Here is a 26,388-nt window from a genome sequence, read left to right on the forward strand (position 1 = left end):
AATTCCATTTCCACCGCTATTGTTATATATTTATTGTACCGAATCTATGTCCTCAATCAGTTAAAAGCAGAAATGTTCTTTCTTGATATGTACTTTCTTAGCATCCAAAATGTGGTTTTGTATCCTCACCCTGACCCAGGAACATATTGAACAGATCATATGTCCTTTGTTAACGTCTAGATACCGTAAATAAATTCCTGTAACCATTCCTCTTTCAGGTGAACTTCAACATGGTAAACCTCCAATCCACTGTCTCTTGCAGTGAGATCTTGGCAATGGTCCTGTTCTTGGTTTTGGTGTCTGGGTATTTTGCTTTTTTTTTTTTTTTTCCTGTTTTTAATGCTCTATAAGATCTCCTGCTGTGTATGTTCCAGTTACCCCAATTGTATGTACTGTACATACGTGCTGCATGTGTGAACCCCAATAAATTTTGTTTAAGTTTTCTGGAGTTTACATCTTAAATACAGCTGGTCCTGTTGTTAACTCATCTTTCTGGTATGCTCCTCTGTGTCTGATTTCCGATTGCCAAAATGTTTGACCAAGTGTGATTTCACAAATATCCCGAGACGGCCATGCGTATCCCTTTGAAAGGGTATGCTCGTGTGGGATGGCTCGTGTACAGCATAAATCTGTCAAATGTGGAAATGTGTATACATTTATATGCCAGATAAGTAACACTCATGTAACAGCTGCAAAGATATTTAATGTACATCAGATTAATAAAAGAGCATTTTTTGCTCCATTATATTCAAATAAAGATTGCTGTGCAAATGACTTCCCTTTTAAGCATAAATTGACTCTTAAAATATAAGCACTTTTTTTTTTACATCCTTGGTGTAGAGAAAACCTGTTTCTCTGATTCAGGCTTGTTTGAATTGTTTCTGTGGGCTGGTGTCATGGGTATTGATGTGTTGTGGCTCTGTAAAGAACACTTTCCAATTGTTAGCCAGGACCATTGGGAAGAAAATGTTTGTGGGGGAGTTTACGGCAAAGCAGATGCTTGTGTTCTTTTGCCCTAGAGCAGGAATAGCAAACAGATTTTTATCTCGCATATTAACTCCAATTGATTGGTAGTGGCTGCTTGTAACACTGGTTTGAGAAGGACAAGAAAATAATGATGTTCATGTTGGAGGCGTAGACACAGACTCCGATGCCACATATTTTCTGTTCCCCAAAGAACACTTTTGACTGCATTTAACAGAAGACCCAAGTATCTTTACTAACAAAAGGGGTGGGACAGTCCCCAGGTTGGTTGTGATGTGGCTTGGCAGCACCACGAAGACACAGGTTCTTTTCTTTCATACTAGCCATCCTCAGCAGACTGGCTTTTGTGCCCGCATGGGCTTTAGACGGTGATAGCAACTCTAAGCACCATATCTTCACACAAAAATCTACCGGCCGGAAGAGAGACAATCCCCTCTTTATGATGCTTTTTAGGGTCATGGAGAACATTCTCAGAATCCTCCAGCAATTTCCCCCTGTGTCTCGTGGGCTGAGTTTTCATCTTTACTGTAACTGGCTTAGACTGATCAAGATTCACCTCTTGCCACAGAGCTTGGAAGAAGCACGTGGCTTCTGACTACCCGAATCAATTTGGGGTTTTGCAAACAAGGGGGAAAGAAGGTAGCTATTGGGTAGGCAGTGGGCCATGAACTCTAGAACCATGCTGTCTGATACAGTAGTCACATGTAGCTATTTATATTTAACTTAAGAAAACTAAAATTAAATCAAGAATTCAGTTCCTCTGTCACACTCAGCTGCATTTCACGTGCTCGGCTGCCATATGTGACTAGTAGCTGCCATATTGGACAGCAAGATTACTCACAGAACATTCCATAACCTTCTATCAGCTACACTGCCCTAGAAGCTGTGCATTCACTCCCCTCTACAGTCTGTTCCTTCTCCTGAGACCTGCTCTCACTTCTTCCAGGTTCTCTTCCCCAAGCTAGATCCTTCCTTTTTGCTGTACCAACTTTCTTCCCCCTTTTCTAATACCCAGCCTCTCGCCCCATACAGATCTTAACTCTTTCTCTGGTCTCCCACTCTTCCAGATCTAGGCCGATTCTGTAATTTAGAAAAGCTACCATCCGCTCATTTTTCTTCCTTTCCCGTCTCATGATGAGGATCTTGCATGAGGGGGAAAAGAAGACTCCACAGGCTACAACCCTTAGCAGTATCAAGGATGATAGCAAGCATAGGGATTCACCAGAGGATGCTGCGGTGCCAATGAGTTTAGCAAGGATCACTGTGAGTTCTGAAGGAAGCGTCCAGGGGCCTGGCCTGGACCAGTGGCTGCAAAATCTCAATGTGAAATTCCTAGCAATCATTGTGTTAGAACAAGGCAACATAGGTCTTGAAGTTATATATTTTCCTGCTTATTGATGTCTAAAGCAATTAAGCTGCTATCATTATCTGTATTGCTAGGGCTGCCATAACAAATTATCACAGACTGTGTGGCTTAACCAAAATTTAGTTTCTCACAGTTCTAGAGGCTAGAAGTCTGAGGTATCAGTTAGGGTTGGTTTCTTCTGAGGCTTCTCTCCTTGGCTTTTCAATGGTCATCTTCTCTCTGTGTTCTCACATGGTTTTCCTTCTGTGTGTGTCTGTATCCTAATCTCCCCTTCTTATAAGGACACCAGTTATGTCAGATTAGGACCCAATCCTAATGACCTCATTTTAACTAAATTACCTCTTTAAAGACTCTGTCTTCAAACACAGCCACATTCTGAGGTATTGGGAGTTAGGGCTTCAACACTTGAATTTGGGGAGGACACAATTCAGCTGACGACATTATCCCACATGCTACTTATTTTATCATGTATGTATATTGTGCATAGAACTTTATTGTGAATGTATATTGTGTATAGCATGTGATTGGATGTACCTGTGGTCACACAGGAGGGTAGCAGGGGCTGTGTGTATGTGCTGTTCATTCAGAGGGGGATATAAAGAGTGAGGCTGAGGAGTAACCCTTGGGCCTTGCACTCATAAAGCAGCTAACTCTGGGGGAAACCCCAGGGCAGCCTGGCCAGGCTATCAGGTCTGTGTCAGGCTGTTCTTAAACCTGTGGCTCTTTGCCTCCTTCTGCCTCTGTACTTATTAGAATTCCAGAGGAGACCACACTCTTTCTGTGCCATAATTTTCTTTAATCCTGGAGTCAGTGGGTGCATCATGCCTCTCCCTGCACCACAGCCTCTGAGCAAAGCCTGTGAGCCTGTCCCTGGGGAAGCTTCTTCCAGGGCAGTGGCCAGCTTGAGTCCTGGTGGCTGCCAGGGGAGCTGGGGCAGCAGGGGGAGCATTCCTGGAGCTTGGAGAAGACCCTGTCACCTGCTACTGCTGCAACCAACCTCTTTGTTCAGTGGGGAGAACAGATGCATCATCATTTCCTGTAATTTGCAGTCCAGACACCAGGTGGAGAAGAGAAAAGCACAAAAGGAGATACATTCTTGAAGGGAGGCAGGGCTCCAGCTTTGCAGCCACTGGGACCCCCAGGGGCCAGAATGAAGGAGGTCGGGTGGTCTGGGTTCATGGCAAACATAATAAGCTCCAGCCTTGACTCCAGATACACCAGTGGCCACCTGTCTTCAGTCTTATTTCTGCATCCTCTGCTCAAGGGCCAATGGAGAGGAGGAACAGATTGTAGGTACAGCAGCCCCACTCCCTTACATCTGCGTCCTCCTCCTAAGGTGACACCAAAAATACACTTCAGATTGAGATTTCCCAGGAATTCTCATCAGCAAATTCAGGTTTGGGTGGGGCTGTAAGGAAAGCCACCATATGTTACAAAGGGCTAAGGGACTTATAAGTTGCCCTTCCCCCTCTTTTGGCTTTAAAAATATTGGACCTTACCCACCGCACTGCAGGCTCCTGGTTGCCCTCTCTTGAGGCGCTTTGCTGGGCTTTTGCCCCCTCTTTAGCCTGCTGCCTAGGGTAGAGAACACCTGTAGCACTTTCTAAAGTTCTGGAAGCTTAGGTTTTTGCAGACCTCAAAGCTCCAGTTCTTGTCTACACTGAAGACTGGAACTTCAGAGGCAGAAGCAGGGTATCACCATTGGTAAGAGCATGAGTTTGGGCAGGGTCACGTCCACTTTTTTTTGGAGGGATCCTCTTTAAGAAAAGCAACACAGGAACCAGCCCAAATGTCCATCATCAGATGAGTGGATACGGAAAATGTGGTACATCTACACAATGGAATACTACTCAGCTATAAAAACGAATGAAATACTGCCATTTGCAACAACATGGATGGACCTTGAGAGAATTATATTAAGTGAAACAAGTCAGGCACAGAAAGAGAAATACCACATGTTCTCACTTACTGGTGGGAGCTAAAAATTAATATATAAATTCACACACACACACACACACACACACACACACACAAACTGGGGGGCGGGGGAAGAAGATATAACAACCACAATTACTTGAAGTTGATATGACAAGCAAACAGAAAGGACATTGTTGGGGGGGAGGGAGGAGGGAGGAGGGAGGGAGGTTTTGGTGATGGGGAGCAATAATCAGCCACAATGTATATCGACAAAATGAAATTAAAAAAAAAAAAAGAAAAAAGAAAAGCAACACAATATCACAAACAGAATTAACTGCAAAAGTAACTACTGTATTTAGAATGAGGAAATAGGTCCCTGCAATATACAAATTTTAAAAAGCTGGCTGGGGCTGGCCTGTGGCTCACTCGGGAGAGTGTGGCGCTGATAACACCAAGGCCACGGGTTCGGATCCCATATAGGGATGGCCGGTTAGTTCATTGGCTGAGCGTGGTGCTGGCAACACCAAGTCAAGGGTTAAGATCATCTTTAAAAAAAAAAAAAAGCTGGTAAATATTACAAATCTTAACCAAATCCAGGAAAATAACAATACTTTTTAATTAAGTGCCTGAAACACCTCTATAATTATTTTTGTATATTTTTGGCTGTATATTCTTTGATTGTCTCTTCATATCAAAACAGTTTTGTGATATCATTGTCAATTGAGAGAATAGAAAGATAAAAATTAGTTTGATTGCTAATAGCTTAAGGTTTCTTTTTTCTCCTCCACTTCCCACATACTGTGTGCCAAAGACAAAAGCCACATTAATATTTGTAATCCACTCTTTGGTTCTATACATTCAAGTCAGGACACATGCGAGCGGCCACAGTAGGCAGCAGAGTATTCCTGGAAGCCATTCCTTCAGTAGGCAGCTAGCAACAACAGAACCATCATAGAAGTGACTGCAAACCACACAGATACATCCCACTAAAGCTGGCCGGTTAGCTCAGTTGGTAATAATACCAGGTTCAATTCCTGTACCAGCCAGGTGCAAAAAATATATGCGTCCCTATAAACCCAAACTGAACATATCCCCAGTTCAGATTCCTCTTAACAGATGCCCAGCTCCACCTAACACTGGGAGAAGTTTGAAGAAGGGAAGACAGTGGAAACAGTTTTAATGGACTAAGGAAACAATCTATTAATTTTGCAATTTTTTCCAGTTTTGCAAATTTTTCAAAGGCATATGACCATGTGACCACACTGCCAGGTCCCTCCCAGCACCTCAGAAGGGACCTGTGCAAATGGGGGGCCCAAGGCTTAAGCTTCATTAGCTTCATGGTGACCACAGATGTGGGTTTGATTTTTTTTTTTTTTTTTTTTTTTTTTTGGCATCTGGCAGGTACAGGGATCTGAACCCTTGACCTTGGTGTTACAAAGCTGAGCTCTAACCAACCAAGCTAACTGGCCAGCCACAGATGTGGGTTTGAATCCTGACTGTGCCACTTAGCAGCTATGTGGGCATTGAGGAAGGGAACACTGGTCTTTCTGAACATTCATTTCTGCAACTGTGTATTAGAGATGATGATAGTTTGTATTTCACTGGAGTTTGTAAGGACTGGGAAAAGGTATATAAACGGCTTAGCAAAGTGCCTGGCACACAAGTCCTCAGTAAATGGTAGCCACTATGATTAGCATTACTGGCTCAAATCTGCTCCTAGAGGAAGGTCTGCACCTCCCTTCACTATGAGGCTAGGGAGATGCAGTGATGACAGAAGCCAGATCCCCTCAGAGTGCTCACATGGGGTGGGGTCAGGGGGTGAGGTCCTGGCATTGCCTAACTTTTACAGGACTTCTTGCAGGACCAGATACTTCTAGCTTCTATTATCATAGTCATGCATGGCAGGTGCCTGGGCCCATGGTGACCCTGGCAGCAACTCCAAGTCAATTACCCACATCCCCACACCCTGCTGTGGTTCCGCTTCCCACAAAAGCAGCCTGCACAGCCTGAGCACCCAGATGCACATCTCCCTGGGAGGGAAGTGGAGGAAGGAGAGAGAAGGAGAAGCAGGAGTGTGCAGCCGGGACTCTACCATGTCCATGCTCCCCGAGGTTTGGCCACTCGTCCCGCCCTATCAGAGAAGCTCCAGACACAGAGTGTTTGTCCAAGGCTCCAAGTCTTTCCCAGGTGCAGCCATCGTGGATTGCGCCCAGAGAAGGAGTCTTGCTTCCCCAGGACTGAGAAAAAGACCGAAGAGCAAGTGTTTACAGAAGGCCAAGTTAACAAAACGGTGGTGAAAGAAATGAATAATCTGACTCTAAATAATAAGATGAAATCTTCTGCTGTCTGTAGTTCTAAATGCCAGCAGTACATGTAGGAGTAACGGTTAAGAACATGGATGTTGGAACCACGTTTTCTGGGTCTATTTCCTAGCTCTGTCACTTCTGGCTGGATGACTTTAGATTAATTTCTTAACTGCTCTGTGCCTCATTTGTTTCATCAATAAAAAATAAGGGCCGAGCCCGTGGCGCACTCAGGAGAGTGCGGCGCTGGGAAGCGCAGCGACGTTCCCGCCGCGGGTTCGGATCCTGTATAGGACTGGCCGGTGCACTCACTGGCTGAGTGCCGGTCACGAAAAAGACAAAAAATAAATAAATAAATAAAAATAAAATAAAATAAAATAAAAAATAAGAAAAATAGCAACTACCTCTTAGCATTGTTGAGTTAAGTTAGAGCCCTTAGAATAGTGAGAGGCACATAGTACGTTCTCAAAACATTTGAGTGATTATTACCAAAGACATGTATATTTTAAGCAATTCAGTTTAGATTGTCAAAAAAAGACTGACTAAAAAAATCCTTGCAAGTATTGGCAAAAAGAACATGTAGAAAGAGATGGATTTTTAACCTTCATTCTAATAGCTATCTTTTTAAAATCCCCCCCCCCCCCCCCACACACACTGAAGCGGTGTCTCAGACATTCCAACACAATAATCCCAGGTATTCAGTTGAAGACTTGCTTTAGCAAGTACTCATACACGTAAGACAGCATTTCCCCACCCACCCGACAGAAATCAACTTGATGTTGATAATGGCATTGCAAGAGCCTTAACTTCTTAATGATGTTGTCACTAGGTTTGTTTGTGGAATGAAGGAGACACGTTATCCCCTTCATCTCGAGCTATTTTGTGAGCTGTTTGTTTAAAATGATGCAAGAATTAAGCAACCACAAAGCTGCACATCCTGAGTGACCATTTCCCCTGCCCCACCCTTCAGCATGTGATTTTCTTTAAGAGCCCAGTAGCTGCTAGAGAAAAAGACAAGAGAGAGAGTTCCTGCTTGTCCGCCATCACTTACCTGAGTGCTAGCTCTGGATCCCAGAAGAAAACAAAAGAGACAGGAAGGGAGAAGGAAGAAGCAGGGATCTGGGAATATGAGGAACTCTCCAAGGAGGGGAAGAGAAGCAGGCTCCCCTTTTTCCCCAGAGCAACCCTTTTCCTGGGGCCCCAGATGATGTGATGCTCCTGTTGAGATTCTAATGAACTCAACAGCCGGTTTTGTGGTCTCACTTTTCAGTGTGAAATTCTTTGTTCAGGGTGGCTTGGGCAATGACATACAGATGAGCCACAGAAGTCTGAGACCCCAGATTGCTGATTGTTGCAAGTTTGTTTATTCATTCATTAAAAATATATATATTAAGAAACTAAGATGAACCAAAAGTTCTCGGCACCAATAAGAAATACCTATGTGGTCTCTTTCCTCAAAGAGGTTACATTATAACGGGGAAAGAGACAATAAGCAAGTAAACAAATAAATTAACAAGATCCTGTAAGATGGTACCCAGGACTAACATGCACAGCACAAAACAGGGTGATGTGTCCTGCATCGCTGTGTAGGTACAAGTTTAAATTGGATGGCCAGGAAAGGCCTCTTTTTGGAGGTGGCCATTGACTTGAACAACAGGAATATGTATGTCTCAATGCTCAGTCTGGACTAGGAGTGTTTCACTCTGGAACCCTCTATAAGCCAGGGCATGCCTCTCCGCACAAGGAAACAAGCACAAAATTAGATGCCAGGCTGCATCCAGAATAGTGGGGAACTATTATAGCAGAGAATCACTTTGGCTCTTCTATACATTGCCACAGTGAAAACATACATACAGTTCTAGCCACCTCCACTAGAGCTGCTGTTGGTCTTCTGTCCCAGTCAGCGAATCTGTTCTGTACTGCAGACACTAAAACCACGGCAAAAGGCACCTTGCTGTTCCATTGCTCCAGTTATGGCGCAAGTCAGATCATGCCCCTGTGGACCCTGTTTGCGAATTTCTCACCATTGCATTGTGAGCTCACAGGTGGTAAAAGCTCAGCTTAAAAATATCTGACAAGTAACCCAACAACAGAAAAATAAAAAAAATTAAAGATCCATTGTGAATGTAAGCAACTCCAACTAAAAAGAGAGCTAACTGTACATTAAATATTTGTTATCCCTCCAAATTCTCTTTTGGTCTTTTTAATATTCATCAATACATTTTCCACAATTTTGATCAGCATAAGTACACAGCACTCTGTATCTTGTTTTTTCCACTTTTTATTTCCACTTATTAATACATTTCTGCTAATTAATATTGTTCGTGTCATTTTAACAGCTTTATAGAATCTAAGCATGTTGAAATTCAATGTTTATTTTTGCTTATTTCTTTTCTTTTTTTCTTTCTTTTTTTTTTTAAAGATGACCAGTAAGGAGATCTTAACCCTTGACTTGGTGTTGTCAGCACCCTAAATGGGATCCCTATATGGGATCCGAACCCATGGCCTTGGTGTTATCAGCACCGCACTCTCCCGAGTGAGCCACGGGCCGGCTCCATTTCTTTTCATTTTTGAAGATTAAAATTGTTTGAAATTTTTCACGTGTGTTACACAAGGTCTTATATAGTAAAGGTAAACTTTGTTGTCTTTTTTTTTTTCCCCCTTTTGCCTTGTAGAGATATTTCACAAAGTGAAATGACCAAGTCAATGGGTGTGAGCAATTTTATAGTTCTTGTTAAATTTTCTAGACAGCTCTCAGGAAAGATGGAGCCAACTTACACCATGGGCCATTAGTGGGTGTGGGCCTCTTAGATCTGCTGCTTTTTTCTGTTTGTCTTTTGTTTGTTTTTGTTTTTGTTTTTCTCTTAGATCTGCTTCTAAACATGGCTTTATCAATATAAAAAGATAGAAATCGTTGCAAACAGTTTGAAGGAATTCTTTGTTTTATTTAAGAAAGCCTCAAAACCAACCTGCCTTGGATTGAAAGTCCGCCCAAAACTTAATCCCCAGTGTAACTGGTGAAGGTGGGAAATCCTATGATGATGATTGAAAGGTGGGGCCTTGAAGAGGTGATTAAGTTAACAATTTAATGGTGGTTGTGAGCATGGTTATGAGGGCTTTAAAATGAGAGTGAATGAGGTTAGTCTCTCTCTACTCCACCATTTTCTGTCAAGTGAGACCCCTGGGTCACTGTCGCCACCACCAGCACCCTCACCAGATGTGTTCCCTGGACTTCAGGCTTCCTAGCCTCTGAAACTATGAGCAATAAATTTCATTTTCTTGTATTTTATTATAAGCAACAGAAATGGACTAAAACTGACCTTTAACCCACTAGTAGGTATACTTAACCTTGCTACTCCACAAACAGACCACTTTACGCACCTGTCTCACGGCCTTTGTCTTTACTTGACCCACGTCTGAAATGCTCTCTCCAGATGATTGCTTGGCTTGTTTTCTTACTTCATTCAGGTCTCTGCTCATGTACAATCTTAACTGAGAGGCCTTTACCTTTTTACCCTATTTAAAATGTCCCTCCGCCCTACCCCGTCACTCTTAAAATCTTAAGTTTGCTAATCATATGTTCTTTTAAGGCTCTAACGGAACTTATGAGTTTTTTCCTCCCTTCAAAAAGCACACTGTCAATTTCAGGGGATTTGACCTGCTGAAGTTCTTGATGGTCCAGAATCTCAGCTTTAGAGCGACGGCTCTAGTGACTACAGTATAACCCAGAAACCATAAACAGGTGACCCTACAAACCAAACTTGCAGTTTGGCCTACATAGTGTTGAATGACACAGAGTTTTTGAAAGTTTTGAATTAGTTGCGCAAAATTTAAAAGTTAGAAGATTTCATATAGGATAAACTATCCATGTTTCTGTTCTCTTGGAAATTTAGAAGTCCTGAGGCCACTTTCCTAACTGAAGATAAGCAACAACCGACCTACCCAGAGGTGTCCTCTTTCCATTACTCCAGTCCCCACTGCTCCCTGTGGCTTCTCTGGTTTTGAAGCTGGCTGGCTACTGCAGGCATTTGACTTGAGACTCCTCACATAGCTCAACCATAAATCACACAGTTGAGAAAACTAGGGCCCCAAAAGGTTAAGAGACTTGCCCAAGTTTATATGGGGTCTGACTTGAACTTAGGTTTCCTAACTGTGTTGTGACAAGTGTATTTGGTCTTTGTCTCTGGTTCCTAGCACAAAGTTCCTAAAACCCCGAGAATTTCCTCTTGTTATTCATAAGGAGCCCATTTTGATCATACCTGAGCTTATGCTAATGAGGTGACTTTAGGTGGGGCCCATAAACAGCCTCAGAGTGGGGCTGGTCATCAGAAAGACCAAAAAAGTTTAGAGTTCTTTCAGTCCCACCCATAGGCCTCCAGGAAGGGTGCTGGAGATTAAGCACTATAAAAAATTCTTAAGTGGTAAAGGGTAACAAAGAATGATTATGTTTTATAATGATAATATGCTAATTATCCTGATTTGATCAGCACATATTGTACATAGGTATTGATATTCAATTTTGTACCCCACGAATATGTATAATCTATTATATTTCAAAGGAAAAAATTTTTACTAAGGCAAAAAACAAAAAACAAAACAACTTCTTGAACAAGATTTGATGAACTCCCGGTTGGTGAACACATGGAGGTGATGGAAGGGTTGTATATCTGGAAGGGCATGGAAGCTCCTCTGCAACCCCATACCTTGCCCTATGCATCTCTTGCATTTGACTGTTTCTGAGTTGTATCCTTTATAATAAACCAGTAAACATAAGTAAAGTGTTTTCCCAAGTTCCATGAGCCATTATAACAAATTATCAAACATGAGAAGGGGATTATAGGAACCCCTGATTTGTAGCCAAGACAGAAGTAACAGAAGGCAGGGCCAGCCCATGGCTCACTTGGGAGAGTATGGTGCTGATAATACCTAGGCCACAGGTTTGGATCCCTATGTAGGGATGGCCTGTTAGCTCACTTGGGAGAGCATGGTGCTGACAACACCAAGTCAAGGGTTAAGATCCCCTTACTGGTCATCTTTAAAAAAAAAAAAGAAGTACCAGAAGGCAGAAAAGGGGGCAGTCTTGTGGGACTGAGCCCTTAACCTGTAGGGTCTGCCCTAACTCTGAGTAGTTATTGTCAGAATTGAATTAAATTATGGGACATCCAGTTGGTGGCCACAGAGAATTGGTGTTGGTGTTGGAAAACATCCCAGAAAAACTCAATGCTCTTTCCACTACCCTGCCTTCTCCGTTGAATAAAAAGCCAAGAAACTAACATTGTCACTAGAAATCATAGACAACTGCAAATCAATCAGAATTGACCAAGCTTTCCAAGGTCGTCTCTGTATAACCACCAAGTGCTCAGAGACACCCAATCAATGCCTGACTTAGTGAGTAAACACATAGATGAATCAGTTTTCAAATTTTATTTTAATCTGGGGAAAAGTAAGACTTATTTAAAAGCCACTTTTCACTAACAACTGAAAGTAAAATTTCATTTTTGACCACTCAGCTTTATTTTCAGTGGAATGAATTCTACCATATGAAATACACAGCTCTGGACTGGCTCGTTAGCTCAGATGCTTAGAGCACAGCCTTGTAATACCAAGGTCATGGGTTCAGATCCGTGCACCAATCAGCCACTTGAAAAAAAAAAAAGAAAAGAAATATATAGCTGTAGCCTACTCCTGAGGTTGATGACCTGCAAACTCAGTATGGATTAGCCATTCAGTCTGCTGGAGGACACAAATGTGATTCCTTACCGGAATGTGTTCATTTGATTTTAAAACACTGCAGGCTCCTTTAAATTCCCTGCAGCTCAACTTTCAAGCCATCGAAACTCGTGATTTGTCCTGATTCTGAGAGATAAGAGGCAGGTGACCTGAGCCACTGTGCTGAGAACCATTGCCACAAAAAAAGGTGTGTTTCTTCTGTCTGCGCATTGATAGCAGCCAGCCAGACATGAGCCCCGACTCTTTTCTGGCAACCCATTCCTCTCCATCTCCAGCTGAGCACTGCATCTCTTCTCCTGTTAAGCAGTGCCTTTCTTTGGGAAATTATTCCCACTCTGACCAGTGGCGATGTTATGCCTTAGAGCAATAAATGAGAGCCACTTGACCTTAACAGTCATTATTATAGCTTAATTTAAAAAAACATTTTCTTCTGAATATTTATATCATCCAAGCCCCGAGGACACCAAATGCCACTCCTAGTGGGTCCTGCATCTGTTTTCTTCTTTTTTATCAATAGACTTCCCATTTTCATCCAGACACATTGCCACAGAACAAATACCACATTTCCCAGCCTCCCTTATAGACAGAAGCAGCCATGTGTCTAAGTTCCAGCAAGGGAGATGTAAGTGGAAGAGCCATGTATAACTTCAGAAGGTCGGGCTGCCTGGAATGTGAACATGATGGCTGGATCTCAAGCAATCATTTTAGTCAAGAAGACTGAAAGACATTTTTGGTAAGTTGGCAGTAAATTATGTTTGATAAAAGTTGATTCATAAAATCACTTTTCACTATTTCCAGTGAGACTATTAAACTAAATTTTGGCCTGAGAAAGCCTCCATACTCACATACGTGGGCTCTTACTTATGAACCATAACCTAACAGAGTACGTAAACAAATTGAAAACCTAACCTAGAAGTGTGCTTCTGTAACAACAGCTGAGTCTCAGCCAATCACAGCAGCCACACTTCAACCACTCTCAGGCAGCCAACTGTTCAAGCTGTGTTTAAATAAGGCAAATGCCAGCTGTAACCAACCCAGCTGTTTCTGTACATTTCCCCTTTTCTCTCTATAAATCTTTTTTTTTTTTTTAAAGGGGATCTTAACCCTTGGCTTGGTGTTGTCAGCGCCATGCTCAACCAGTGAGCCAACCGGCCATCCCTATATAGTGATCCGAACCCGTGGCCTTGGTGTTATCAGCACCGCACTCTCCCGAGTGAGCCACAGGCCAGCCCTACTCTCTATAAATCTTAACCAACCACATGACAATGGCAGATCCCCTCTGAATCTGTTCTGATTCTAGGTGCTGCCCGATTTGCTAAGCGTTCTTTGCTCAATTAAACTCTTAAAATTAATTCATCTAAAGTTTTTCTTTTAACAAGACACCCTCACTTCTGCACTATGGATATGGAAAAATGGCATTCCTCTTTCTTTATGTATAAATAAACAAATGCCTTTAAAATTTCTGTAGCAATTTTTAATATATAACTAAAATATACATTTTTCATTCTCTTTAAAACAAACCCCCCCACCTACTGAAATGACTCTGGAAGCTGAATCATGGCAGAGGGTTTTTGTGTTTGTTGTTTTTTGATTTCTTTCTTTCTTTTTTTTTTTTTTTTTTTTGGTGGCTAGCCTGTAAGGGTATCTGAACCCGTAACCGTGGTGTTACGGGCACTATGCTCTCCCAAGTGAGCTAACAGGCCACTCCTTGATTTGTTTTAATGTGCTCTAAGAGTGATAGAGAACCACTATTTCTATATCTGTGAACTTTAGATTGCCACATACTCATCATCTTTTATGTTTACTGTGAACATATGAACCATATATACCAAGATCTAATCCTGGATTTTTCACTGGGTAATTCCAAGAGGGAAGGGTAGACCACTGTTAGACACATCTGGTTACCATTAAGTATTGCTAATGCCACATTCTGAAATGGTTTAGCTAAGTACATTGCTTTTTATATTAAAGTGAAATGTTTTGAAGTAAATTCCATCTGCCCCACCCTGTCTCTGAATTATCAGTTTTAATTATATTCATGAATTATTAAAGCTAATAGAACCTCACAGCAACAAATGGAGATAATTAAAACATGATAAAGCAAAAATTAAATATATTAGCAGACTTTTAGAATCTTTTGAAGCTACTGGATCTAAATGAAAATGTCTTCTTTTCTTGCTTAATTCTTCATAATTGCCTTCTATAAGAGTTAGGACACAAACAAGACTGCTAAAACAAAGAGATCTAAAAACTGAAGAGATTCAAATAAGGTAGAACCCTTTGAGAACAATTTCCACTTTACAATTGCATACCTCTCACAGAGTAGGCACTGTATAAGTACACATTTAAGTGAATGAATGAGGCAGCACAGTGTGGCAAAAATGAGCAGAGATAAGAGAAAGAGATACTGGGGGCATAGGTCCTGATTCTGTCTTCTACCAGCTCTGAAATGAGGTCAGTTGAACCTCTTAGGGTTTTTCTAAGGACAACTGATACCTTCTTGCCTGTACATAGTGAGTACTGAGCAATAAATATTAGTATTCTTTCTTCCTCCACATGTACTGAATGTTTGTAGAGAGTACAGAGCTGGTATTCACGTGAAACATCAAGGCCATGTTTCCAGATAGTTCCCACTTAGCAATGAGGAATGCTAATGGGACCCAAACTCTACTTTATAGAGCAGGACCCAGCAGGTGAGTGAGGTTTGTTGTAGGGATACATGAGGAAGTAGGAAGACAGGACCCTCGACCCCACAGCCAGGCCTCATGGAAATGAAACTACTTTGGGGATGTGAAGACCCTCAGGAGCAGGCTTTAGGGACTTTTGGGTTTTACCATTACATTGTCTCGGCAACTCTCTGCCTGTTTTTCCTGCTCCTGCTGCTGTTGACTAACTGACTTTGATCCCTCATATGCAAATACCTCAAGAGAGACTTTGTTACTGGTTTGCCCATCACCATGCAATATAGGCTGCCTCTGTTTCACAAAGCTCTGCAACAAGCCATTTATATATATATATATATATATATATATATATTTTTTTTTTTTAATGTATTTATTTTTGACAGCTGGCTGATATGGGGATCTGAACCCTTGACCTTGGTGTTATCAGCAACACACTCTAACCAACTGAGCTAACTGGCCAGCCCTAGTTATTTTATAGGTCACTGACCAGCCTATAGACTTGGCATCTCTGGGGTCAGGTGCTCACCTTGGACAAGTTGGCTTGGCCAAGGTAACAGGCTATGTGGCTTACTTTTCTCTAAATGCACTGTGGACATGAGAGACACAGAGTACAATAGGTTATTTGTTTATTGGTTTATAAACTAATAAAACCATTTGTTATGTAACACTGAGGGAGAGAAGGTCATTTGACTGTCAAATGCCAAATTTTGGAGGGTGTGAAGAGCAAAGCCTGTCTTTCCATATGCCCTCAAAATGTATTTGATGCTTCTCACCGATTCCACCTCGCTCTCTAATTCAGTATTACAGGACTTCTATTTTTTTCCAACCTCTCTCTCTATTTCTGCCTTGAACCTACAAATATGTAATTCTCTCTGTCTGAAACACTCCTCCCACACCCTGTCATCCTGGCTAAAATGCCTACTCACTCCTCACGGAAGTTTTATCAGACTCCCAGGATGGATCCAATTTCCGCTGTTATAAGCTCCAATAGTACCTTATACTTCCTCTTTCATAATATTCCTCTTGTTTATAATTATTTGTTTAATATCGGTCTTTCCTGTTGACCAAAGTGCAACAAAGGCAGGACTTTCTGTCTTGTTGCTGCTGTTTTCTCAATATCTGCTCTAGCTCCTAACACTTCATGGAATGTCGTACGTATTCATGGAACGAGTAAGCTTTTATTATCGTGCTATCTAGACAGAGTGTTTTTGTTTAAGAAGAACGTATGAGCCCCAACACTCTCAATCTCAGGCAGAACCAAAATAAAATGTTTTAGAGTTGCACTAGCCACTCTAGAAAAATTGGTCTTGCATCTGAACAGGTAGGAAGCTTTCTCGGACGGCCTTGGGAAATGACTCAGGACAGTAAATGGCTGGCAGCTGGCAGGAAGGAGGCCAGGCCCTGTGGTGGGCCAAGTAGCAATCATGTGCTGGGGAGTGGGCGTGGGGGGACAGAGGTGACTCTTCTCTCCCTGCACACGCTCCACCTTCTCACTCCCCGGCTCACCCCAGCCTGCCTCAAAGGAGCCGCTCCAGGGCCATGCTGGAACAGCAAACATGGGACTTTGTTTGCTGACTTGGCTTAGCAAAAAGGCCTCACTCTGACCTTTTCCCTGCACAGTTAAAGAGGAAGGGTGCATTTAAAGTGGAGTTGCACAGGTTTTCTGAGAGTATTGCTACGCTCTAAATGCCCAGAGTGAGGGAGGACGTCTACTCCAGTCCCCCTTGGAGAACTTCTACCCCAGGGCAGGGGCCTTCCCCACTAGAAGTAAGGGCTGGCTCAGCCCGGCCGGGCTGCTGGGAGCCCCTGCAGGCAAGAACCATGCTGCTCCACAGGCATCTGGCTCACAGGAGCCAGAGACCCCTCAGGTTATCTTGGTTAATGGCCTGCTGTGTTTAGGTCATGCAGGGAACTGAGAGGGAACCAGCCACATAGCCAGGCTTCGTGGACACCCAGCACAGCACTCGCCACTCGGGAGACCAGAGCTGCTCTAACAGCCCCGTGGCAGCTCTCCTACCTCAGCCGCAGTTTCTGAGTCATTTTCTGGGACTATCAGACTGGAGATTCTCTGCCATTGTGATGACTCATCTTTTCTCTCTCTCCACTTCCGTTACTTCTGTCCCTGCTAACTAATGTCTCTCTAGACTCCTCCTCTTTGCCTCCAGCCTCTGCTGGCTTTTCTCTGTGGCCTCTTTCTTTAGTCCCATCCTACTGGCAGCTCCCCTCTCAGGACCTCATGAACTCCCCACCAGTAGCTTTGATGGACTCAGTCTGTTACGATGTCAAAGTTGTCATGCCAGACGTTCTCACAGGCCATTGGCCAGCCAGTGGGAAGCTGCCTTTGGGTTAGGGAGCTAGTTCCTGGCTTAATCAAGTGATATAACTGAAGCCCCATATGCAGAGTCACATGATATAAACCACTCATTCACCTGACATATAGGCCAATTCTTGTAAGCTGGGTTCTACCCTAGCATGGAGAATACTGTGGTAGAATAACAACACAAGCCTTTGCCTTCGTGAACTTCACATTCTACTGGGAGCTGGGAGGACTGACAGGAAACAGAAAGTAAAATATAGCAAAAAAAAAGTAAAATGTTGATTACTGTAATGGAAAAAAATAAAGCCAGCTGGGGAATAGGGAATGCCTGGAACAGGTGTGTGCATGTCAGTTCTCAATAAGTGGCTGGGAAGACCCATAGGAGAGAGTGACCTTTGAGTCTCAAAGGACATAATGGAGGTGAGGAGGCCAGGAAGGAGCCCCTTCTAGGGCCCTGGGCATGGTAGACATAAGGCATCTGAAGCCACGGCCGTGTCACTTCGTACCAGCATGGTCAGCACTGAGAATCGTGGGGAAGCCCTGCCCGCTAGGGCCTCCCGGACAAGAGTGGAAGATCTGTCCATTGGCACATGGTGCAGAGTGTGACCAGTGCCCAAGGGGCATTTAAGGAGGGAACCACAGGGCAGGCACCCACACTCTGTCACTGCTGTCCCCAAGCCTTCCCATGGGAGCAGGGATGCTGTGGTCTTCTGATTAGGAATGGTCTAATTCAGTGGGCCTTAAACTTAAGGGCTCATCAGAATCACTTAGAGGGCTTTGAAAACACACAGCGCTGGGCCCATCCCTAGTGATTCTGATTTAGTAGGTCTGGGAGGAAGGCCCCATAATTTGTATTTCTAATATTTTCCCAGGTGATGCTGATGCTCTTGGTCTGGGTTCCTCGCTTTGAGAACCACTATTCTCATTTACATTCATTTACATCTCACATTCTCAGCCCTTCCATCTTAGCTCTTGTTCCTGCCATCTCAAATGGCCTACTTCCTCTTCTTTCTATTTGTCCTTCGAGGTCCAACACAGGAGCCCACGAAGCCTTCCCTGAATCTCCTGGGCCAAATCCTTCACACCCTCCTCTCAGTATTTTCTCTTTATATTTTCATCCCGTCTCTTTACTGAACTCACCTCTTCCTGCCTTTCTGGCTTTTGAGCACCTGAGGGCAGTTTCTCCAGTTCCTAGTATCGGGTATGTGTTAAACAGAACTTTCTGAAATTCCCTGTGTTTTCTCCTGAGGACTTGCGACCCAGAGGACGGTGGACGGGTGAGCCTCACACAGGAGTGAGGTCCCGCTCGTCTCTTGGGAGGGAAGGAAGGAGGCAGCCTCAGGAGCGCAAGCTCCGCGGGCCTTTCCTGCTCTGACCCCTGGAGCCCTGCCCTTCCCTGCGCCCGCTAGTCCTGCCGCGTTCAGTCTGCACTGTGTCCCGGTGAATTAGAGCCTCTGCTGAGTGCAACCAGCAGTACTGCACTGACCACCTTGATCAAAGAGTTGGCCTTGGACAAGTGACTTTCTGTGCTTCAGGTTCCTCCAAGGGTTGTGAAGATAAAATGAAATTATGTGTGAACGTGCTTAGAATAGTGCCTAGTGTAGGAAGCTCTTTGAAGTGTTAGGTAGCATTCTGATTGTCTCTGGATGTGTGGTGTCACATGTTTACCTGAAGTGCTCCAGGGCATCCTTAGTCAGACCCAGATTTCCTGTTTTTTCTTCCCTTTTCAAAGCTGTGGGGCTCCTTTTTTTTTTCCTGTTAAATTCCTATTTCCAATTTGCTCTCTATTTGCAAAGTGAAAGAATAATAAATAAGCTGTGTGATCTCATGCAGGAATTCCCCAAGCTGCCTCGCACTTAAAAAAAAATCTGGCTCCACCAATGATCAGAATCTCTGGGATTTGGGGCCTGTATTTCTAACTCTGGTCTGATGAAGAAAGCGCAGAATTTGTAGTGAGTAGAACTAGATGGTAGCGCCAGCTCTTCATTTAACTGGGCAACTTTGGGCACCTCTGTGAGCTTTCATTTCCCCTTCTATTAAATGAAAGTAAAACCAGTTCATAGAGTTGCTATATAGATCAAATAAAATAGCAAGGGCCAAGCCCTCTGAAAGCAGCACAGTGCTATATATGGATATAAGATGTTTTTATGGGGCTCTGAACTGTGAACAGCTAACCCAGATTTTATTTGATGACTGGGCCCTCTGATGGTTTTCCAGAATCCCCCACCATACAGTTGGACATCACTAAGAAGAATTTCATCATATATACTATTATTTTATTACATGTCATCCCCATAAAAGGAAGTGGCATATGTCTTAGTTAAATCCATATGCCCACCATCCCCTTTGTGGGGGTGGTACTTGTTTTTATCTGTCTTCAACTGACCTTTGTTAAGTGTCAGAGGAAAACCCTCTCAATCTGGTATCTGAAGAACTTGCATCCTGGGGTCCAGGATTTCATCAACTTTTAGTGGAATTTCTTAACCTCTTGCCTCAGCTACCTGTGCTGAGACATCCTCGTAAAGCAGCCCCCTCCCACAAGCCCCACCCGCCCCCCAGGAGCCCTGCCCGGTGTGACCTCTCCAGCCCAGCTTTGTGAAATGGAGGGGGAGGGCCGCTTCTTTGTGCTGCCTCAACACACTTGCATTTGAAACCAAGAAGAGCATTCTGTCTGGCCGGCTTTCACCCACGCTGCCCCATCACGGCCTTGGGAGGCAGAGGCAGAGGGGCATCTCCTACGGTGTGGGCTTCACCTGAGACTGCCATGGCAGGAGGCAGCAGGCAGCAGGCAGCAGGCAGCAGGCAGCTTGAACTCAGCCCTGCTGTCCTCATTCAGGAACACACGGGCTTTCCATCGCACAAGATACCCCAGAGGTAGCCTCTTGGAACTTGAATCTTGTCATTCACAGATGTGTTCTCATGTTAGTGTTGAATCTTTTTCCCTCAACAATCCCGGGTTTCAGTGGTTCCTTACAGGTGAGTAGGACTCTGTTCTGTCCCCGCTGAACTCTAAGCTATTGGGGTGCCTTCATTTCTTCCTCACACGTCTCTATCCCACATTTGCTCCCTGAAGCCTTACTGGGACATCGTGAGTGTTAGCGGAATGATCAGTCACTGTTTCAGTCATCTCGACTTCTAGGTTTGTACTCTGTGCACAATGGGCCTTCCTGGTTAGTGTTTATTTTTATGTTTTCAAATTGATAGTGGGGGCTGACCGGTTAGCTCAGTTGGTTAGACTGTAGTGTTACAACACCAGGGTCGAAGGTGCAGATCCCCATACCGGCCAGCTGCCAAATAAATACACAAACCAATAAGTTGACAGTGGGTCTTAACTCTAAAGTTATCCTGCAGCAGAAGGTCCACTCGTTGCTTTCTTGCACCTGTGTGGCTTGCTGTGGGCCAGCAGTCCTTTCTGCTACTATTGCACCCAGTACCTGGCCCCAGACCTGCAGAGGGGTAGGCAGCAGAGGACAGAGGGTGTTCCTGAGTTGGTGGCAGCAGCTCCAGGCCCTCTGCTCCATTACAGGCCTTCAGGAGACAGTGGGAAGCAGAAAGCAGAAGAATGTTCTAATGGGAAAGGAAGAGGCTTCCTCATTTAATGCTTAGATTTTAAGTTTAACAACTTTTCAAGTATTCTTTTCAAGAATCAGAAGAGCCTGTTTTCAGATGCCAGCCAGCCACCATAACCCTGGATCTCTGGCAATTGATGAAATCTAAAGGGTCTGACCTTCCTGCCCCTGGCCAGTCGGGCAACCAGACAGTGTCATTCCTGACTTAAAACTCTACAGTGGCTTCCCAAGGAGATCCAAAGTCCTGCACAATCTGCCCCAGTCTCCAGCTTTTGTGTTTTCTGCTCCCCAGCCTGAGACACTTTCCCTTCTCAGCAGCTCCTTTTTCTGTTTCAGATCTTATGCTTTCACATCACCTACTCACAGGTTGTCTTCAGACACCCAGCATGTAGCAGCCTGGCATCAGGGGCCTGGGGTCAGGCCAGACACAGGTCTGTCCTTGTCCCCCTTGCCTGTCCCTATGTGTTTCCTCCAGGAACTCACCAAGAGCCACTGCTCAGGTCCCTCAACTCCACTCCATCTCACCCCACCACTCGGCTAGTGTCCCCCAAAGTCAGCACATACCAAACTTTCCCAATTTATTTTTCCCCCTCCATAATATGGGTGGGCCTCATCCAATCAGTTGAAGGATTACATAGCACAAAAGATTGACCCCCCCACACACACACACCCTCCTCAACCCCCAGCAAGAAGGAATTCTGCAGCAGTCAGCCTTTGAACTTGGACTGCAACACTAGCTCTCTCCTGAGTCTCCAGCCTGCTGGTCCCTCCCTGCAGATTTTGAACTTACCAACCTCCATAATTATGTGAACCAATTCCTTGAAGTAAATCTCTTTCTATATAAGTGTATACATATCCTGTAAGTTCTGCTTCTCTGGAGAACCCAAAACGAATACATCTACATTGCAGGGGAAATATTCATTATACTAGTAATTCCTGCTGTTTATTGAGTGCTCACAGTGTGCTGCCATCTTGCCAGGAGTTTACCCTACATTGTTTCATTTAATTCTCCCCACAACCTTATAAGCTGGGTATTGTTATTCTCCCCCGAGTACAGTGAGGTTTAACAGAGGCTTGGAGAGATTTAAATCACTAACAGCTAGTAAAGTGTGGAACTGTGATTTGAATTTTAATCACCACACTCACTACCTCTCAACTGAGTGCTTAACTAACAGATGCTCCTCTTGCTCAATAAATGTTCTATTCCACCCCCACCACAAAATAGTTGAAGCATATTCATTCATGTATTCATGTACTTGGTTTTTAAAGAGATTTTTGTTTTGGGTTTTTTTTTTACGTAAAATCATCTGATTTTATGTTGCTCAGGAGCTGTCAGGATAGACTGGGGACAGGAGGGTCTGACTGCATTCCTCAGACCACCCCACATAGACTCTCCAGGGGGCCAAGTCTGCCTGCCCAGCAGAGCCCCCTCGCCTTCCTGCCTCCATCTGCAGTGCCAGAAGGCAGCCCTGTCAGGTCAGGGGAGCTTCCTGGAAATCAAGCCCTCTTGGTCCCCTCCAGTGAGCAGTCTTATCTTTATAGGTGCCCTGGCTTCAAGAGGGAGCAAACTGGCTTGATGTTGGAGTTTGCAGAGGAGGGAGATGTGTACATGACCAATGACCCAGACTTTGTACAGCTCCCATTTTGAACTTCTCCATTTAAATCTCTTTTTACTGATAAGCCCATACACAAAAACAAGACACTGGAAATGGCTGGCTTCCAGCCAGCTTAGCAGAAGGTGGGGAGAGCTACAGTTTGCAGGGTGCTGTGTGGCTTGTCACACTGCTGCCAGAGAAATGTTGCCCAAATTCACCACCAGGTTTAACCCTGCACACCCCAATGTCGCCCTGTGGCGAGGAAATATTTGGTCTGCTCTGGAGAGGCAAGAGCCCTCAAGTCCCTCTGTAACAGTTCTCCCGGAAAATTTCCTTTATCCATAAATAATTTTTTTTTTAAGTTTGAAAAAGAATGACTAAATAAATTTAAAAAAAAAAATTAAGGCTGGCCAGTTAGCTCGGTAGGAAAAGAAAGCAAGGAGGAAGAGAAAAGGCATGGTGCTGATAACACCAAGGTCCAGGGTTCAATCCCTGTACCAGCCACCTGCCAAAAAAGACCCCCAAACCAAAAAAACAAAACAAACAAAATTAGAAAAGCCTTTTAGGGCAGGTCAATGTGCAATTTTCTTATATGCATTAGAATGAGTTGCACAAACGCAGGTGTCATTTACTGTGCCCCTCTTAGCACTTTGCTAAGATATTTGCCTACATCATCTCCATTGATGTTTCCACAACCTTGTCAAGTGGGAATTGCTTGAAAGTTGATGGCACAGTGGCTTGAGTGACACAGAGACTTGCCCAGGGCCACATGGTTGTAAGTAGCATAATTGCTGCTCCAGACTTGCCCTGGCAGAGCGGCATCTCCAAGAACAAGGGCCAGGCAAATACGGAGAGGGCTTGTGACACTTATAGTCATTGCTTCTGCTGGGAAGTGTGCCTAGAAAAAATGCCTAAAAACGGTGGAACCTGTCTGCTTTCTTTACGTGAATTCATCATTTCACTCTTCATTCATTCAACAAGGAGGGATTGAGTGCTTCTGCTACATGTCAGGCCTGTTCTAGATGCTAGAAAGAAATCACAGTCCTGGCTGGCTGGCCAAACACTGGGTTACCACTATGTAGAAGGTAAAACATTTTAAATATCATATTCAGCAAAACCTTCCCTGATGGATCTAACTTTCTTTGTTGTTGAAAGAAAGAGAGCTGAAATGCCGGGTACTTACTGATCAAGCTTTATTAAAGGAAAATAATCTGCCTGGCTGCCCTCAAAGTGGAGAGCAGCAGCAGGCCTCAGGGTGGGAGAGCTTATATGGGTTGTAGGGCCTCAGGGTGGGAGAGCTTATATGGGTTGTAGGGCACCAAGGGCTGGCTGATATCCCCAAGGAGGGGCATTATGCTAAAGCGGAAGCTCCACTCGGCTGATGCGATCAGGGTGGTAAATAACCCCTGTGCAGAAGCAAAAGGGTTTCTATTTCGCAGAAGTCGGGATGCTTCTTGTAAAGGGAAGGGGTGGGGGTGTGGGGGTGGCAGCCATTTTGTGCTTCAGTATGTGTAAAATGGCGCCGGTCATATCCAAGATCCTTCAGTTGTAAAAACTCACAGCACTGGCTTTTCCCAAGAAATGTCCTTTTTCCTACAGCCTTCTGACCTTGTTTGGCAAATATTTGTATTGCTATTAATCCTTTCAAAACCCATGCCTTTTTAAGCCAGTGAGATGTGTACTCTTTGAGAACAGAGGTTATGCACTTAGCAGTCACTTAATATGCTCTGACTTCATGAAAATCATTTCTGATGCCTAATAATTTCTCTATAGCATCAAAATGTTCACACTTAAGCAAATCATCATTTTTATTTAAGCACTGAATTGCATGCTCTTAGTTTTTCTATCACTTTTTTCACCCTGGATCCAAATTTGGACTGTAAATTCATGTGTGTAGGGTAATAATATATGGTATAACTTGAAATTCAGCTCTTTGAGGGTCTCATGTTCCTGCAAACCCAGGGATATTAGCAATGTTTATTACACTAGCTTTAAGGACTTATTTCCAAGCTCTACGTTCTCTCTCTCTTCTTTTTTCTTTTCTCACTGTCTCACCGAATGGTTTAGAGCTCCAAATTCATACCATAACTTCTGGGTTGCGAACAAAAAGTAGAAAACCCCGAGGGGGGGGCCGAGCCCGTGGCGCACTCGGGAGAGTGCGGCGCTGGGAGCGCCGCGACACTCCCGCCACGGGTTCGGATCCCATATAGGAACGGCCAGTGCACTCACTTCACTGGCTGAGTGCCTGTCATGAAAAAAGACAAAAAAAAAAAAAAAGAAAACCCCGAGGGGGGCTGTTGACTCTGCCTGTCGTTCCTTAGGGTCCCCAGAGTTCTCGTTTAAACACGACTTGTTAAGTACTTCCTAAAGCCAGACAGCTTTAGAAGTTTGGGCAAGGAGAAGGAAAAGCTGTAGGAACTAAACCAGCTCATAGCACAGAACTAATATAGGGCCAGTCACGGGGAGGGGGAACGGCAGGGGCAAAATATAAGTACATGAGCTCCCTCCCTCCCTGGGCTGCAGGATCCCTTGCCCAGTATCCTTGCCTTGGCTGCCCTCCAGGCTTGTTTGACTTTGGAGCTGTACCTGCAGGGTGAGGGAGGAGCCGTGTGTTTCCCTAAGCAGTGCCTGGCTCTTTGCCAGGAGGCCCGGGCCCTGTTGGCATCAGAGATGACTATGACGGCCTTGTCATGTGCTTGAGTCTCAGTAATGAGTGGCCTGGCCCCAGAAATAGGCCTGTTGAAGCCTCAAGCCCTGGGAAGTTGCTTGGAACTTCTCTGGAGGTGGATGTGGGGTCGGGGAGGCTTCTTTCTTTTCCTGGAATAACTCTGGTGAGGGTGTAACTGCTCCACCACCCTCCCACCTACTTACAGGTGCAAATGTTGGACTTGCCCTACTCTCAAGAAGGGATGGCAACCCCCGAACCCCCAACCCCACCCCGCCACTGGCTGGCACAACAGGCAGATTCACATGTACCAAAATCTCTCTCCACCTGGCCTGTCACCTGGTCTAAAATTCACAAAATCATACTCTTTACAGGAGGTCCAGAAAACCTCTGTGAAAATGAACAAGTGCCATTTGAGAGTGTAAGATTCCAGCACTGGATTAATTAACCTGTATGACTGTCCTGTTTGCTGGATGCCACCTAAAAGGAAGCAGAGCTTTGAGAGACAGAGCTGGACTCAGCTGAGATAAGTCTGATGCTGTGTAGACATCAGGGTGGGAAAGCAGGGGAGGAGAAAGGTTGTGAGGTTGGGGCAGAGCTGGGGGGAGCAGGCAGGACACACAGCCCAGGGACGCAGGTCCTGGGACTCTTGCCTGCACTGGAGTTTGGGTCCCATTTAAAGAGGCAGTCACTGACCACGCCCAGCCCATTTTTGCTGCATGGGAATGTGGGCCCCTCTTGCTAGACTTCTGTTTTTGTTTTCTGTTTTTTTAAAGAGAAGGTGGAAACCAACTTTTTTTACATGTTAGGAGTGAAACACTGCGTGGTCCTGAACAGTATAACCTAAATGAAATATCCATGGGCCCCATTTGTCTACTAGGTAATAGTGGAGGAGGATTCTGCCCAGCACCATATCTGCTTCCAGGGCCAGCTGAAACACCACTCTTCCCAGCTCTAACACATAACATAAAATTATTTAACCAGCAGGAAGCCCTTCTGAATAATCAATTAAGCCCACTCAAGGCATGAGCCAAGTGCAATATTGTCAGCCTCTTTACACCTCAGACCCATATCTTGACCCTGAAAACAGTTTAATCCAATCTTTTCTTTTTTCCTCTTCCAGCTCAAAACAAGAAAATGCAAAGGTTCCCTAGGAAAATTTCTTTGGAGAGGCAGCCCTTAACTTTCTAGGGGAGACCTTTGCCTCCCGGTCATTAGTCAGGAATGTTTCAGGTGGATCCGAAAGGTAGTAATGTTT

This window comes from Cynocephalus volans, chromosome 2 (genome assembly GCF_027409185.1).
Source record: "Cynocephalus volans isolate mCynVol1 chromosome 2, mCynVol1.pri, whole genome shotgun sequence".
Taxonomy (NCBI): domain Eukaryota; kingdom Metazoa; phylum Chordata; class Mammalia; order Dermoptera; family Cynocephalidae; genus Cynocephalus; species Cynocephalus volans.